Below are 17,586 nucleotides of genomic sequence, written 5' to 3'. Positions count from 1 at the left end.
GATCTCGGTTCACTGCAAGTTCCGCCTCCTGGGTTCACGCCATTCTCCTGCCTCAGCCTCCTGAGTAGCTTTTAAACAGCTTTTTCAGTGACTTTTTTAAAAATAGAATTTTACATTTCTGTGTGTCCATCTTTACTTCATGACCTCTGGCCTTTGGATTATGCCTAGATGACCAATTCATGTGTCCGTCTTTTCTTTTAGAATGTTTATGATTTTTTTCCTATAAAAATGTTTTATTCATCTGCAATTTAGTTTTGGGATAAGAAAAGAGGTGGAAACCCAGTTTTATTATTTTCCAAACAGCCAATTTTTTATATTGTCCTTTATTTATAACTCCTCTGTTTCCCATTTATTTGAAATGTCACTTTATGAACCAAATTTCAATAGGAAGTTGTTTTTATTTATGGATTCCTAAGTTTGTTTTATTTATTTATAGCTTTTCCAGTGTAATGGGCTAGCTAGTGGCCTCCAAAAGAGATGCCCTTTTAAAGCCTCAGAATATGACTTCACTTAGAATAAGAGACTTTGCAGATGACTCTGGAAAGAGATCATTTTCGATCAGGATAGGCCCTACGTTCAGTGACAGGTGTTTTCATGAGAGATGGAAAAGGAGAAGAGACAAGGAGAGACACAGGAAAGAAGCCAGAGGAAAAAGGACACAGAGACTGGAGCCATTCAGCCATAAGCCCAGGAATGCTGGCAGCCACCAGAAACTGGAAAAGGCAGGAAGGATTCTGCTCTGTGGGTTTCAGAGGGAGTGTGGCCCTGTTGTCACCTTCACTTTGTACTTCCGTGCTCTAGAGCCGTGAGGGAATACAGTTCTGTTATGTTAAGCCACCAAGTTGGTGGTAATTGTTTGCAATGCATTAGGAAACTAGTACATCCAGTATGAAACATTCCTAATTATTTGAAGGTCAGGTGTTTTAACATTTGACAGCGCTAGTCCTCCCTCATCACACTTTGATCACAAATTCTTTGGTACACTCAGAAGTAAACCCAAGATGAGCCTGTGTCAAGAGCAGCCAGAGTTGAGGACCTAGGCTGCGTCTGTGGGAAAGACTGTTTGCTTAGTAGAATTTCACACCAAATTAATGAGAATCAGACCTTTGACACTGGGTACTTAACTTAGTTTCATGAATACATGACACTTTAAAATCAGGAGGAGTACAGATGGATCTATCTCGGCTGTCACTCTTAGTGTTGGGAGATATCCCTTCTCCCACCATTTGGCTTAAATCAACTCCTGGAAATAATTAGGTAATCAATGAAGCACAGATAAGAGGACCCCTTCTTATGGACTGCATCTTATTTTATGCTTCTATTTAAAGGGAAGACGGAGCGGCTTTTGCTTTTTAAATTTTTTAATGAAGAAAAGCCTTATTTACTGGTGCATCAAGGAAAACAACAGCTGATGAGATAAACTTTGCCCTTCAGGTTAACAGCTGAAGTGAGAATTCTATGAGCTCAGCAGAGCAGTGAGAATTTACCAGGGAACGATCCGAACAGATACCTTCACTGGAATTAAGTTCATGCTCATCAGCCTGTAGTTCTCTGTTGGAAAGGAAATGGTTAATGCTCCGGTTTCCCACCCTTCTCTCACTTACTGTGAACAAATCTAAAAATGCTCCCATCTTGTTCAATTTAAATGCAGCTTTGCCCTTCCAGTCAAAGCCCTCATTCACAAGATAGTGGCCAAGTGGGTAATTCCTGGCTTAGGCTTGGAACATCTGGTGGCCTTTGAATCTGATGGCATGTAATTACAGCAGGGGCAGTCAGACAATTGGGGATTAGAGGGATGTTGTTTAATCTTCCGCCATATGTTCCCATTTAACCTCTCTTCTCTCTTACCCACACCCGCACACAGGAAGCATCTCCCAGCTGCTCCTGAGACCCTGCCTCTGTGGAGGTTGTCTCCCTCCGAGCATGGCTGGAACCTCCTGGCAAACCCACAGGCAGTCTACATTTCAAGGCTTTACAGTTTAGAAACATATGACCTATTGCCTTTCAGTATTCAAACGGTTCCTATTTACTCTACTCCTGATTCCTTGTATATTCCTGTCCATAAAGTACTAATCTAATCAGCATGATCATGATCCAGTTGCACTGGAACGGACAATGGTTCTGCCTTCATGAGAGTGAGTGCCACATCATATATAACCATGTCCTGTCCACACTTCCTTCATGTGTGTCCCAATGGACATTAAGTGGGTTGATGGGGGTTAGAAGGTTTTCAGGGCCAGATACAAGCCCTGTTTTCTTAGGCTGAGGACATTGGAGTTACCTTGTTTCACGATGCTCCTGCCAAGATAAAAGCTGTGGTGAGACACAAACTACGAGGCACAAAATGTTGTTATGTGTCAAGATTTGATAAGCAGCTGTCTGTGTCAGTTTGGGCTGGCAGTATCTTAATATTATTGCACATACATTTTAAAATGTTAATAAACATTTAATTCCTTCTTGAAGGTTAGGTTCCATTTCAGAAAACTTCTCTCATGTGTTGTTTCTTCAGTTTTTCCTTCTGTATTATTACTAAAGTTACACGGATGCTAATCATACCTTTGTTTCCTGTCTGTCTTACTCTGTTCAGGTTGCCGTTAAAAAAATACCACAGGCCAGGCGCGGTGACTCATGCCTGTAATCTCAGCACTTTGGAAAGCCGAAGCAGGTGGATCACCTGAGGTCAGGAGTTTGAGACCACCCTGGCCAACATGGCAAAACCCCATCTCTACGAAAAAATACAAAAATTAGCTGGGCATCATGACATGCCTGTAATCCCAGCTACTCGTGAGGCTGAGGCAGGAGAATTGCTTGAACCTGGGAGGTGAATGTTGCAATGAGCCGAGATTGTGCCACTGGACTCCAGCCTGGGCAACAGAGCAAGACTCTGTCTCAATAACAACAACAACAACAACAACAACAACAACAACAACAACAACAACAAAAGCAACAAAACAACAACAACAACGAAAAACAAAACCACAGACTGGATAATGTATAAACAATAGAGATTTATTGCTGCCAGTTTTGGAGGCTGGGATGTCCAAGATCATTTGGAGAACTCATTTTTGCCTTATTTTGTTTATAGTGGTTTTTAAACAACAAGTCTTTGATTCCTTGAGAATTGAAGTTCATCTGAACGTAGTTAATTGCTTGAGGGGTGGTTCATAAGGCTTTCTCTAGAGAGAGAGACCTGCTTTTGTGGGTGAATGTTTGGATGTAAGCCTCAGGATGGAAGGTGAATCTATAGTTCCTTGACTCGTCTGTTATCCAGGATCGATGTGAGCGGGAGCTGCTATGCCTTGTGGGGAGAGCGATGAGGCCTGCTGGGACTGGACGCTGATTGCTTAGGGGAACAATGGGAAGGAGAATCCCTGGCTGATGAGATGAAAAGGACAAAAGACATGGATTGTCGAAGAGTTCACTATAGAGTTCACTATAGTTCACCAGTCTCTTTAGAAAAATATCCTGGAAGTTCCACACTGCTTTATAAAGTTTAATGAAAGTACACTTATTTGTGGAAACCTAAAGAGGAAGAAGTGGGATTAACATGAACCAATCCAAAATCTGAATCTCTAAGTACTGTAAAGTATTAGGAAATATGTCTATCTTTATTTCTTCACGAATTTCATTTTAGAAAGGAATGTCATACTGAGTTAATGAGAATGTATTTTTAGCATAAAAAAGTAAATTTCACATCCAAATTGAAGAAGAGTAAGTCAAATTATCTCTGTTCACTGGTGACATGATCTTATGGCTAAAAAACCCTAGATTCCCCCAAAAGATTCCTAGACCTGATAAATGACTTCAGTAAAGCTTCAAGATACAAAATTAATGCACAAAATCAGTTGATTTCTTATATAGCAGTAATAGTCAAGCTAAGAACCAAATCAAGAACTCAATCTCATTCACAATAACCACAAGACAAATAAAATAACCTGGGAATACAGCTGGCCAGGGAGGTGAAAGTCATCTACAAGAAGAACTGTGAAATACTGATGAAAGAAATCACAGATGACATAAACCAGTGGAAAAACATCCCAGGCTCATGGATAGGAAGAGTCAGTGTTGTTAAAATGGCCGTACTGACCAAAGCAATTTACAGATCCAATGCAATTCCTATCAAATTACCAACAACATTTTCCATAGGATTTTAAAATTCATATGGAACGAAACAAGAGCCCAAATAGCCAAAGCAATTCTATGTGAAAAGAACAAGCCAGAGGCATCACATTACCCAGCTTCAAACTCTTCCACAAGGCTGTAATAACCAACGTAACGTGGTAGTGGAGCAAAAGTAGACACCTAGATCAATGGAACAGAATAGAGAACCCAGAAATGAGGCCGCATACCTACAACCAACTGATCTTTGACAATGTCGACAAAAATAAACAAAAGGGAAAGGACGCTCTATTCAATAAATGGTGCTGGGAAAACTGCATAGCCATATGCAGAATGAAACTGGACCTTCTACCTCTCGCCATATACAAAACTTAACTCAAGTGGATTAAAGACTTAAGTGTAAAACCTCAAACTATACAAATTCTAGAAGAAAACTTAGGAAAAAACACTTCTGGACACTGTTCTAGGCAAAGATATTATGACTAAGACCTCAAAAGCAAAATTCAACAAACCCCAAAATAGACAAATAGGACTTTATTCAACAAGAGCTTCTGCACAGCAAAGGAAACAATCAACAGAGTAAACAACCTCAGAATGGGAGAAAATATTCACAAACTGTGCATTCCACAAAGAACTAACATCCAGAATCTATAAGGAACTTCAACAAATCAACAAGAAAAAAACGAATACACCGTTAAAACAAGGACAAACGATATGAGCAGACATTTCTCAAAAGAAAACATACAGGCAGCCAACAAATGAAAAAATGTTCCAAATTGCTAGTCATTAGAGAAATGCAAATCAAAACCATAATGAAATGCCATCTAACACCAGTCAGAATAATTATTATTAAAAAGTCAAAAAAAAAAAAAAAAAACCAATAGATGTTGGCAAGGATGTAGAGAAAAGGAAACGCTTATACACTGTTGATGGGACTGTAAATTAGTTCAACTCCTATGGAAAACGGTATGGAGATTTCTCAAAGAACTAAAAATAGAGCTATCATTTGTCCCAGAAATCCTACTATCAGTACATACCCAAAGGAAAAGAAATCATTTTATCAAAAAGACACCTGCAATCATATGTTTATTGCAGCACTATTCACAATAGCAAAGTCATGAAATCAACATGTGTCCATCAGTGGTTGACTGGATAAAGAAAATGTGTACATATATGTATATGGAATACTATGCAGCCATAAAAAGGAATGGAATCAGGTCCCTTTCAACAACATGGATGGAGCTGGGGGCCATTGTTCTAAGTGAAATACCTCAAAAACAGAAAGCCAAATACTGCAAGTTCTCACTTGTAAGTGGGAGAAAAACAATGGGTACACATAGACATAATGATGGAAATAATATGAACTCCAAAAGAGGGGTGAGTGACTGGGAGGTGAGGGTTGAAATACTGTCTATTGGGTGATATGCTCACTATTTGAGTGAGGGGTTCACTAGAAGCTCAAACTTCAGCATTATGCAATACACATACCCCCTTAATCTAAAACAAAACAACCCCACCACCAAAAAAAAAAAAAAAAAAAAAAAAAAAGTCAAAGTAGATTTCAAGTTTCTGCTACTTCTGATGTTTCTTTAGGAGTTCTCCTTCACTGGAGAATGTTTTGGATTATGAGAGGAATTCTTGAAGAAGACTGGGTTAGCAAATGCCTTTCTGCTCTGTTCAGCCTCAGAAGCCCACGCTGTTTCAATGAGGACTGCATGCTGGAGCTTTGCCGTGGTGTGAAGGAAGGGTCCTTCTAATTTGCTTCCTAAGTATTGAATCATCATACTTTCTCTTTAACTTCATTTCCTCCAACCTTAGTCTCTCATGATTCCAAACTCACCTGCTGCTAGGTATGCAGATAGGCCTTATTTACTTATTTTCAATGATGAGGCTGAAACTATATTTGATAGAACACTATTCTAGTCTAGAGAGACTAAGTGTGAAAACAAACAACTCCTAAATCCCAGTGGTTCAAAGTCAGTTTATTTCTTACTCATGTGAGTCTAATGAGGTTAGGTGGCTTTCTTAGGTGGTTCTCCTACACGTGTTAATTGAAGAATCCATGTTCCTTTTCTTAACCAAAATTAAAAATCTAACCCCCTAACCATTTGAATAGACCCCTTGTCTTGGCAAAGGCATTCCAAAGTCAACCTGAAACACGAGTTCAGGCCATGATGGGAAGTGGGAGCTGGACATGCCTCATTATCCCCTACTCCCTTTTGTAATTACTGATAGAACAGACTCTTTAAGTCTGATAAGAAACATTTGCAATCTATTCTCTCTGAAGCCTGCTACCTGGAAGCTTCATCTATATAATAAAACCTTGGTCTCCACGACTGTTATCATAAACCTGACATTCCTTTCTGTTGATAATAACTCTTTCACTCAATTGCCAACCAGAAAATCTTTGAATCCACCTACAGCCTGAAAGACCTTGCTTCCAATTGCCCTTGTCTTTCTGGATTAAGCCGATGCATATCTTACATATATTGATTGATGTCTTATGTCTCCATAAACTTTATAAAACCAAGCTGTGCTCTGACCACCTTGGGTAAATGTCATCAGGATCTCCTGAGGCTGTGTCACAGGCACATCCTTAATCTTGACAAAACAAACTTCCCGATTGAGACCTGTTCAAGATATGTTTTCATTTACATCTTCTTCAAGTCGTTCTGCCATCTTAGAGTTCTTCATGTTTAGCCTCATGGTTGGGAGAGATGGAGCATGGAAGATAACATGAGATGCTTCAGAGCCAGGTGGAAGTGGTATTTCACCCACAGTTGTTACCAGAAAGGGGTACTGATGCAGACCCCAAGAGAGGGATCTTGGGTCTCATTCAAGAAAGAATTTCGGGTGAATCCATGGTGTCAAGTGAAAGCAAGTTTACTAAGAAAGTAAAGGAATAAAAAATGGCTACTCCATAGGCAGAGCAGCCCTGAGGACTGCTTGTTGCCCATTTTTACGGTGATTTCTTGATCACATGCTAAACAAGGAATGGATTATTCATGAGTTTTCCAGGAAAGGGGTGGGCAGTTCCCGGAACTGAGGGTTCCTCCCTTTTTAGACCATATGGGGTAACTTTTGGACATTGCCATGGCATTTTTAAACTGTCATGGTGCTGGTGGGAGTGTCTTTTAGCATGCTAATGCAGGAGCAGTGAGGATGACCAGAGGTCACTTTCCCTGCCTTCTTGGTTTTGGTGGGTTGTGGCCAAACTGTTTTATCAGCAAGGTCTTTATGACCTGTATCTTGTGCCGACCTCCTATCTCATCCTGCCTAACCTCCTGGGAATGCAGCCCAGCAAGTCTTGGCCTTATTTTACCCAGTCCCTTTTCAAGATGGAGTCACTCTGGGTTAAATACCTCTGACACATTCATTGACAAGACCCCAGTCAGATGGTCCCAACCAAACTGCAAAGGAAGGTAGGTAGGAAGTGTAGAGATTTCTCATATACCTAGGAAGACACAGAGGGATTTGGGTGGATCTGGCAGTCTGTGACACTTGTAATTAAGGAGATGTTTATGTCATTGATGACTATCAATCATGTATACAGTTCCTCCAGTTGTTCTTTTGATCTTTAGGGCAGAGTTGAGTCCTCATAGCCCTAAGATCATGGCTCACTGGCATCACTGGGGTGTGCAGGGCTCCTCTTTATTTGCTCTTCCCCCTTGTACCAGCTCTGCCTCTCCTTCTACACCTCTCATAGCTGCTCTCTCCGACGTGTTTATTATGTGTTCTGAAGTATTCATGTGCCTTTTAGAAGGAGCGTCATAGGGTGGATTTCTACCTCCTCCCATCTTTTCCAATTCTTGATATTATTCATGATGTATATAAAGTGGTCTACCATTGTAGTTTTCTCTAGTTTGGATGATTGGGTCTCTCCAAAAGTCATGTTCAACTAAACTGCCCAAACAACAGTATTAGGAGGTGGCGCCTTCAGGAGGTCATTAGGCTATGAGGGCTGTCCCTTAATGAAATGAGATTGGTGCCTCATAACAAGGCTTGAGGTGGCGAATTTTCCTCCTTCTATCTCTTCTGCTATGTGAGGACACAGCCTTCCTTTCCTGTAGAGGGCACAGCAACAAAAGGGCTATCTTGGGGGCAGAGACAGGGATCCCATCAGATGCTGAAACTGCTGGTGTCTGGATCTTAGACTTTTAGCCTCCAGGACTGTGAGAAAGAAATTTCTGTTCTTCATAAATTATCCAATCTCAGGTGTTTTGTTACAGCATCACAAAGGGACCAAAGTAGATTTTATTTGTGTTACTTTGATCACCACTGATTTCTATACCCACTTACATATGCCCTTCTGTAGGGTCTTATTCATGTTTATATTTTCTATAGAATTTCAACTTTCTATAGAGTTTTCTTTTTGCTGATTTATAAGAGTGTATATTCTAAATATTAATATGCTTCTATTGATTTTTGATGAGGCAAATCTCCTAGTCTGTCATCTATCTGGTAACTTAGCTTTTAGCATTCGTCACTAAACCAAAAGCCTTAATTTTGCTGCATTGAATGGATCCATTAATAAATAACTTCATGGCTTGTTCTTTTTGGTACTTGTTTAAACAATCTTGTGCCAATTTTGAGTCATAAAGACCTTTCCTACGTCTTTGCAATTACTTTCAACTTTTAGGTTTTTAAGCTGTCTGGAGTTTAAATGTTTTGATGATGTCAGCTGGGAATAAAGCTTTATTTTTCTCCATAGTGATTCAATTTCTTGCAAATCATCTACTAAACAATCTCTTCTCTCTGCATTGCATGCACTATGATGCTGCCTTCATTATACACAAAGTTGGTGCAAGACTATCCCTGAGCTCCTTCAGAGGTCTCATCGATCTATTCGTCCAAATCTGTGCAGAACCATATTGCTCTTATTACGATAGTTTTATCAAGTTAAGTTCACCCTGATCCTTATCTTTAGTCTTCATTTTTAAAATCACTTTAGTCACTTGTGGGCTTTTTATATGTAATTTTAGAATTATTGGGTTGAATTCATTTAAAAATCACCTGAAATATTAAGATTGCATTAAATGTACAGATTAATTTAGAGATAATTGATATATCTATGATATTAAGCTGGTTAATTGCTGTATCTACTATATTAGGTATACTATATTATGGTAATTTACACAAGGATCATGGCATAAATTTCCATTTACTCATATTACTAATATCTACTAATTACTTAAACATTTCCATAAAAGTATCATGCATGTCCTCTTAGGCTAATTTTTTTAAAAACATGTGTTTTAGTCGTAACAAAATTTAATTGGGGATGCATTCTTCTGAGAGGCTTTCTGTCAGATTCCATCACAAATGCCTGTAGAAATGTGTCCCTCTCGGTCAGAGTTGGCTGGTTCTGCCTCCATCATCAACCTCATTCTCAGATGGAGTTCTTCAGAAAACGTAAAAAGCTCCCATCAATTAAAATAAATTAACTGCACCCTGCGGAAATGATTTAAGACATGAACTCTGCTTGAGTAGAAAAATTTCAGCCTATTTCAACCCCAGCAATCCTTCAACATCATTTACACCCCAGGGAGCTCTGGGACCTTTGTTTTGCTTATGGAAATAATGCACATTAAGAAACGGGGACACTGGAAATGAGTACTCTTTGGGGAAAGACTCAGGGCTCTCTGAACTCCTCCACCAACACAGTGTTTGCAAAACTAATTTTTCTTTTGTGTAGTTTTGCCAAAGAACTTAGGCCACTAAGAACCCAGCTTAAGACAGCCTGAGGCCAGTAAGAATTTTCTTCTCAAGTCTTGTGTTTTAATAGTAAAATTGTATTAAAAGTTTGAATTATCCAAAACATGCTCTTTACAATTTTTTTCCCCTAGGCATAACATGTTGGGAGGTAAAACGGACTCTCTAGAAGGTTGTGCTACATTCAACCTACAGCTGTGCATAACTCAGGCACACTGCCCAGGGGCCTCTCTGAAGACAATTCACTATATACATATATATATATATATATATACACATTTTTTTTTTTGAGACAGAGTCTTGCTCTGTCACCAGGCTGGAGTGCAATGACATGATCTCGGCTCACTGCAACCTCCGCCTTCTGGGTTCAAGTGATTCTGCTGCCTCAGCCCCCTGAGTAGCTGGGACTACAGGTGTGTGCCACCATGCCTGGTTGACTTTTTTGTATTTTTAGTAGAGATGTGGTTTCATCCTATTAGCCAGGATGGTCTCAATCTCCTGACCTTGTGATCCACCTGCCTTGGCCACCCAAAGTGCTGGGATTACAGGCATGAGCCACTGCGCCCAGCCTATTTTTTTTTTTTTTAATTACATTTTGCTTGGGGATTGTTAGGGACTGAATTGTCCTTGCCCCTCCCCGGTCCCAAAATTCATATGTTGAAGTCCTGACCTCCAGTACCTCAGATGTGACTGTATTTGGAGGTATAGTCTTTTAAGAGGTAACTGAGTAAAAACTGAGACCATTAAAGTGAGCCTTAACCCAGTGTGACTGGAATCCTTATAAGAAGAGATCGGGACATAGAGGAATGACCCTGTGAAGATGCAGAGAGAAGATGGCCATTGAAAAGCCAAGGAGGGGGGCTCAGGAGAAGTGACCTGCTGATCCCTTGATTTTGGACCTCCAGCCTCCAGAATGCTGAGACAGTCTGTGTCTGCTGTGTAAGCCCCCCTGCTCCACGGTCATTTGTTACAGCAGCCGAAGCAGAACAATACACGGATGGACCCGTAGTTTCTATTGTTAAAAGGATATTTTTCTTTGGGAGGCTGAGGTGGGCAGATCATTTGAGGATAGGACTTTAAGACCAACTTGACCAACATAGTGAAACCCCATCTCTACTAAAATACAAAACTTAGCCAGTGTGGTGGCTGGCACCTGTAAACCCAGCTACTTGGGAGGCTGAGACAGGAGAATCACTTGAACCCGAGAGGTGGAGGTTGCAGTGAGCCGAGACTGCACCACTGCACTACAGCCTGGGTGACAGAGTGAGACTCCCTCTCAAAAAACCAAACAAACAAAAAAGTTATTTTTAAAGGATCTCTCTAGAGGACCTTGTAGTCCTCCATCCTTCTTTGACCCTTCCACAAATTATTGGTTTCCTTTTTTTTTTTTCTTTGAGTCGGAGTCTCACTCTGTTGCCCAGGCTGGAGTGCAGTGGCATGATCTTGGCTCACTACAACCTCCGCCTCCCAGGTTCCTAAGATTCTCCTGCCTCAGCCTCCTGAGTAGCTGAGATTACAGACGCCCGCCACCACACCCGGCTAATTTTTCCAGTTTTAGTAGAGACGGGGTTTCACCACGTTGGCTAGGCTGGTGTCAAACTCCTGACCTCAGGTGATCCGCCTGCCTTGGCCTCCCAAAGTGCTGGAATTACAGGAGTGAGTTACCGCGCCCTGCCTATTGGTTTCTTTCTGGGCAATAAAGACCAGAAAGAGGTCAGCGTGGGCCAGAGGAAGGAAGAGGGGAGCTGAGGAGTGAGCTTAGTCCAGGGTGCACTGGTGGTTCACAGGAAGCAGGCACTCCACTCACGGGCGAGGAGGTGACCTTCTAGAGAATCCTGAGGAAAGAGGGGGCATGGCTCACGCCACATCATGATGCTGACACAGGGTCCTTTGGGTGCCACTTCTTCAGCTGGAAATTTCCACGGCTGGTTGTGCTCCTGCCCAGGCTTTGCTGGGCTCCGGGCACACCGCTGCACTTGCTCCTCCCACTCGCCCAGCAGGCTGCATTCGGCTCGTGCCTCCGGCCCAGATCTCACACCTGCCGTGGGAGAGTCAGGCACACCAGCTGCTGTGGTGGGGCAGACAGCTTCAGGTGCTGGCACAGCGCTGGCTCCGTGTGAGGCTGTGGCTGGACCACGCATACCACAAGGGGCTTCCGCCTTGGACGCCAGCATCTAGATGAGGGGAGCATGGTGGTGCCTAAGAACTCAGAGACGCCAGCCACTGTGGAGCCCCAAGGGGGTGATACAGTGATTCACGGCTCTGGCTCAGGGAGTCCTGAGGTCTGGGCCCTAGAAGGGTCACAGCTTCTTCGAGGTGTCTGATTCTGAATAAAATAACAGTGTTTGTGTTACAGGTCATTCATTCCCGCCATCTGCATGCTTCACAAATGGGGGCATGTCCCAGCTCGTTGGGTCCTGCCACCCTGCTGCAGCCCGCAGCTCCTGGGCTGGCCTGGCCACCGCTGCTTCCCATCACACGGGTCAGCCGCCCAGTACCGGTGGAGGGTGGGAGGGCTACAGTGCTACTGCCCCTTTTGCACCCACCATTCAGCGGGTCCTGGGTTCCTGCGTCCAAGAAGAATGAGGTTACACAGACCACCAGAGAGTGAGCAAGGCGGAGAAGAGCTTTGCTGAGCGACAGAATAGCTCTCAATGGAGAAAGGGCCCGAAGTGGGTAGCCCCAGCCTGAAGGCGGCAGGTAGTTCCGAGTCCAGGGTTTTTTATGGGTTCAGAATGCAGGAGTGCATGCTGACTGGTCCATGGTCAGGTCCGGAAAAAGCACCATTTGACTGGCTAAAAGGCATCAAGGAAGTTCTCACTCTGGGTCATGGACTTCACCCGGAACTGGCAGCCCTGTTTTCAGGCTTTAGGCTCTTTTGGCTTGAAGTTTGGGTTTCAAGGGGGACCCGCCCTTTCTGCATAGGAATTTGCCTCCTACCCCACTATCAGTATTAGGGTTACCATGCAAATGAGAAGAATTGTTGTGTAGGGGTCAAGACATCAATCCCCAGGGAAGGGGCTAGGGAAGAACAGAGTTGAGGCCAGAGATGCCATTCAACCCAACAGGCCCGGGGAAGGGGTGCTGTTGGTGTAGGGAAGTTTAGCAGAAGATATATTTTCCAGCATGAGCAAAGCATGAATGCAAGAAAAGTTTGGATACAGGTCATGGGGAACCTGCCCCCAGGGAAAGATCCATGGTGTTGCAATTCACAGACTCACCTGGAGTGTCCAGGGAGCTGCAATTCTGAGGAAACTGGGTTGAGGCAGGACTTGGTTCTAGGAACCCAATAAGGGAGGACCTTTACTTGTGCATTTATGTTGAGTCAGCAACACTCAGGAGGGCTCGCCTTGGTTCAGACACTGGAGAGGGTGCTAGAGAAACTGACCTGGAGTCCAGGTCCATCCGCTGTTGAGCTGGGACTTTCTCACTTCCCTTGTGCTGGAACCAGGATGGTTGCGGGACTTGGGATGAGACTTGGCCCTACAGGCAGGCGAAGAAACTTCAGTCTCTGGAAGTCAGGTGAAGCCATGAAGAGCAAGGGAATGAACAGCAACCGAACCATTACAAAGAGGGGCTCAGCAGCAGTGTTTGGGGGTGAGTCGAATGTTCAGGACAGGGATCCTCAAGTTCTCTAAATGTGAACCCGTGACTTGCCATATGGGATCTGTCATGGGGAGCGGGGACGTTGGCTGTTAGTGATATTATAAAACTCCAAACTGTAAGATTTCAAAACAAGCAATTATTTTAGCAGAAAATGAGAGACCAGCTTCAAGTTTTCTTGTTAGGACTTGTTTCTAAACAGCTGAATAATTACTGTCGTCTATTTAAGATTTCCAGATGGTTTCTATATTTTCCTGCTTTCTTCAAAATTTCTCAGCCTCTTTACACTTGTCTCAAAGATTGCGATGAAATTTCTAATTGAATCATTGCATTTTCAACAAACATTTCTTAGAGGCCCACTCAGCTAAACTCTGACTGAGAGGCAGAAAATCTCCCAGCGCTATTTTAAGAAGAGATGGGAATATATATTTTATATAATCTTAGTAATTTTTACCCATTATATTTACAATTAAACCAATTTTGACAAGTCAAATACTGATTTGATAAGGTGTCTGATTCTGGATAAAATAACAAATTCCATAATTTTCAATTAAATAATATTTTAAGTTGACATTAAATCACAAAATAGTAACATTTTGTCCTTTTTTTTTTTACATGAGAACAATAGGATTTTTTATTCTTTTGCAGGAATCTTTATTTCTATTGAGGGTACCCTGGTTTTCTAGTTTTTATTCAGAGCATTAAGCAAATATGTATCTGGGTCTGGGAGTAGCCACCACTGTCATGTTGTCTTTTATAAATATTTGTCGTTAGCTTTGTGTCTGGGGTCTAGTGTGGGACAGAGGGGCCCAGGGCTACTCAGCATCACTGTGATCCATACTGGCATCTGACTCCAGGTCTTCTGTGTTCCAGTACCAGGATCTAGTTCTAGTACAAGGAAAGTGAGGAAGTCCCAGCTCAACAGCTGATGTGTGAGGCCACCTGGGAGTCTCGCCTTTTCCAAGTACAGCCTTACATTTCCTGTGTTCTTCCTTCCATCTTTACCGGCTACGTGTTGTCAGGTGTTTCCTGAGGTCTTCATTGAGTACATGCTTTCTTTCCTTTGGAAGCTTATTGCTTTTTTTTTTTTTTTAACCATTTATTTTTTATAAACATACAAAATAACATGGAATTCAACTTATGGCTATAAATAACATGCGATGTTTTCACTGCAGATGTCCCCAGGCCCTAAAGCGATTTCAGGGGAGCCTGCAGCTACCCTGTCCTCCCATCGCTGCTCGAGGTCCTGCGTTACCTACGCCTCATTGTTTCTAGAAGTTGCATTTCTGTATATTGCTCAGAATTGGTTTGCATGCTGGACCTTTGCTTTCCTGTTTTTGCCTCCTCCCACCCTGGGCCATTCCACCCCATCCCGGTGATCTTTGGGATGCCTCCTCACCTGCCCTGCAAGGACACTTGGTGGAGAGGCTGCTGGGTTATGGCTTCCTTCCTCAGCTGGCTCGCAGGCTCGTGGCCCCACAGATGTTCTCCCCGGGTTTGTTTTGATAGCCTGTTTTAAAAACAGTTCATATCCACCAACTGTTCAGATAATAATATCCAAGTGGCAAGCAACTGTGATTATTTTTGTTGCTGTTTACCAGCTGGGAGAGGAGGGCACTTCAGAATGAGGAAGCAGCATGTTCAAAGGCCCGGGGGCCATTTGGTCACATAGGCTGAACCATATTCACCTCTAGGAAGTTTATTGCACTTTTATTTTTCTTTTGAGGGTCCATAATTCTGCTTTGAACAATAGGCACATGCCTGTATGGACAACTTCCAGTATAGATATGTTCCCATTCCCCTTGATAAATTATAATTCTTGAAGACTGGCTGTCATAGATACAGACATAGAAGTGTAGACATATAGATATACACAAATAGGTAAAAATATAGGTCGGGTGTGGTGGTTCATATCTGTAATCCTAGCACTTTAAGAGGCTGAGGTGGGTGAATCACCTGAGGTCAGGAGTTCAAGAACAGCCTGGTCAACGTGGCGCAACGTCATTTCTACTAAAAATACAACAATTAGTTGGGCGTAGTGGTGGCAGGTGCCTGTAATACCAGCTACTCAGGAGGCTGAGGGAAGAGAATCGCTTGAACCTGGGAGGTGGAGGTTGTAGTGAGCCAAGATCGTGCCACTGTACTCCAGCCTGGGCCACAGAGTGAGACTCCATCTCAAAACAAACAAAAACAAACAAACAAACATAAATATATGGAAACAAATAGAAAAATAAGTATAGATCGATAAAGGGATGTAGATATATAGCTAGCTTGATAGAGATATAAATAAAGTAGTGATAGATAAGGATAGATACAGATACACATGGATATAGGTGATGGATACACAGATTGATAAAGATTAAAGACGTGCATATTGATAGAGATATAGTGACAGATATTTCCTATTCAGTAGAACGTGACCTCCTTGAAAACAAGGGATTTTTGTCTGTTTTCATCACCGTAGCATTCCCAGCATCTAGAACCCACCTGTTCTGGGTTAGATGCCTACCTGTGGGTTCAGCCAGCACCTGGAATGCAGCCCTCATACACTCATGCTGGGCTGCAATTGCCTACTGTCCGTTCCTCGTCCCCATGGCACTGTGAGCTCCATGGGGCAGGCCTCTACACCCCTAATCATTGTGTTCCCCTATCTCTCACTCAAGATGTGCTGACAAATTATGTATATCTACAAAGTGTTCCTGAACCAAAAGAGACACTCCTTCAAGTCTTTGTAGAAATGTCACCTTAAAAGGAGGATTTTCTGGAAATGCTGTTTAAAAAATCAAACTAGTGTGCTCCCTCACCCAGAATGCTTTCCCCTTTAATTTTTCCTCAAAATTTTATGACTACACTACACATTTGCTTGCCTGTCCCCAGTGAGGTCAGGGGCTCTATCTTGTTCTTTCCCTGAAAAGTACCTGCCGCGTAGATGTTCAAAAAAGGTTTGTTGAATGAATGAAAGACTGAAATAGAATGTCAAAATATATCTGAGGAATTATTTAAAAGCTTTAGTAATTTTTAAAATAAATATTTATAAACAAATTATTTAAAATAATTTTTAAAATCAATATTTGTATATAAATATATTTAAAAATAATTTCAAAAACTTAATTTAAAACATTAAAGTGTAATAAGAGCTTTACGTCGATGCTCCCTTGTGTACTTCTCTCTATAGATTGGATTTAGCTGGTGAAATTTTGTTACGCTCTGTGAGGCGCCCCTCAGGAATCAGCTTCCTTGTTACCTGGAGGAAGCTGCCAATCGATGTTAACTACCCTCCAAGTCTGGAATGAGGACTGAAAGGGAGCTGGATCACAAAGTAAGGAAACAAATCTTGCTTTCTCGGGACTGGTTTGGACTAACAGCTCTAGCAGCTTTGCACAGATGACTAATCCGTGCCTGGGCCTGACACGTTCTCAATAGCTGTTTCCTGAATTAAAACATCTCCATAAAAATACAGCTCTTCGGCCGGGCGCGGTGGCTCAAGCCTGTAATCCCAGCACTTTGGGAGGCCGAGACGGGCGGATCACGAGATCAGGAGATCGAGACCATCCTGGCTGACACGGTGAAACCCCGTCTCTACTAAAAAGTACAAAAAACTAGCCGGGCGAGGTGGTGGGCGCCTGTGGTCCCAGCTACTCGGGAGGCTGAGGCAGGAGAATGGCGTGAACCTGGGAGGCGGAGCTTGCAGTGAGCTGAGATCCGGCCACTGCACTCCAGCCTGGGCGGCAGAGCGAGACTCCGTCTCAAAAAAAAAAAAAAAAAAAAAAAAAAAAAAAAAAAAAATACAGCTCTTCAATGTGCTTCGGAAACTTGGGTTTCATCAATTCAATGTGAGGCTCATTTATAAGGGCATAAACCCTTCCAAATCAAATGCAGAAAATATGATCATAAACATGCTGTTATAGGAGATGCTTTGCTGTTCCATAAAGTCTGTGAAAGGTGGCTGAAGAGGGAGGCAGGATTAAGTGGAACGTGGAGAGCATGCTTGTTTGAGGTGGGGTCTGTCTTAGCAAACGTGGCTGGCTGTATCACCACTGTGGACGTGTGCCACCACTCAGGGGGCCCTGCTGTCTCTGTAGGGTGCTGGAGACCCAGTTTGCAAGCCTGCAGCCCTCTGCTGGGCGTTCTGGAAGCCCTTGCTGAGTGCGC

The sequence above is a fragment of the Rhinopithecus roxellana genome, chromosome 13 (genome assembly GCF_007565055.1).
Source record: "Rhinopithecus roxellana isolate Shanxi Qingling chromosome 13, ASM756505v1, whole genome shotgun sequence".
Taxonomy (NCBI): Eukaryota; Metazoa; Chordata; class Mammalia; order Primates; family Cercopithecidae; genus Rhinopithecus; species Rhinopithecus roxellana.
The sequence above is the reverse complement of the archived record's forward strand: the minus strand, read 5'-3'. Positions refer to the sequence as shown.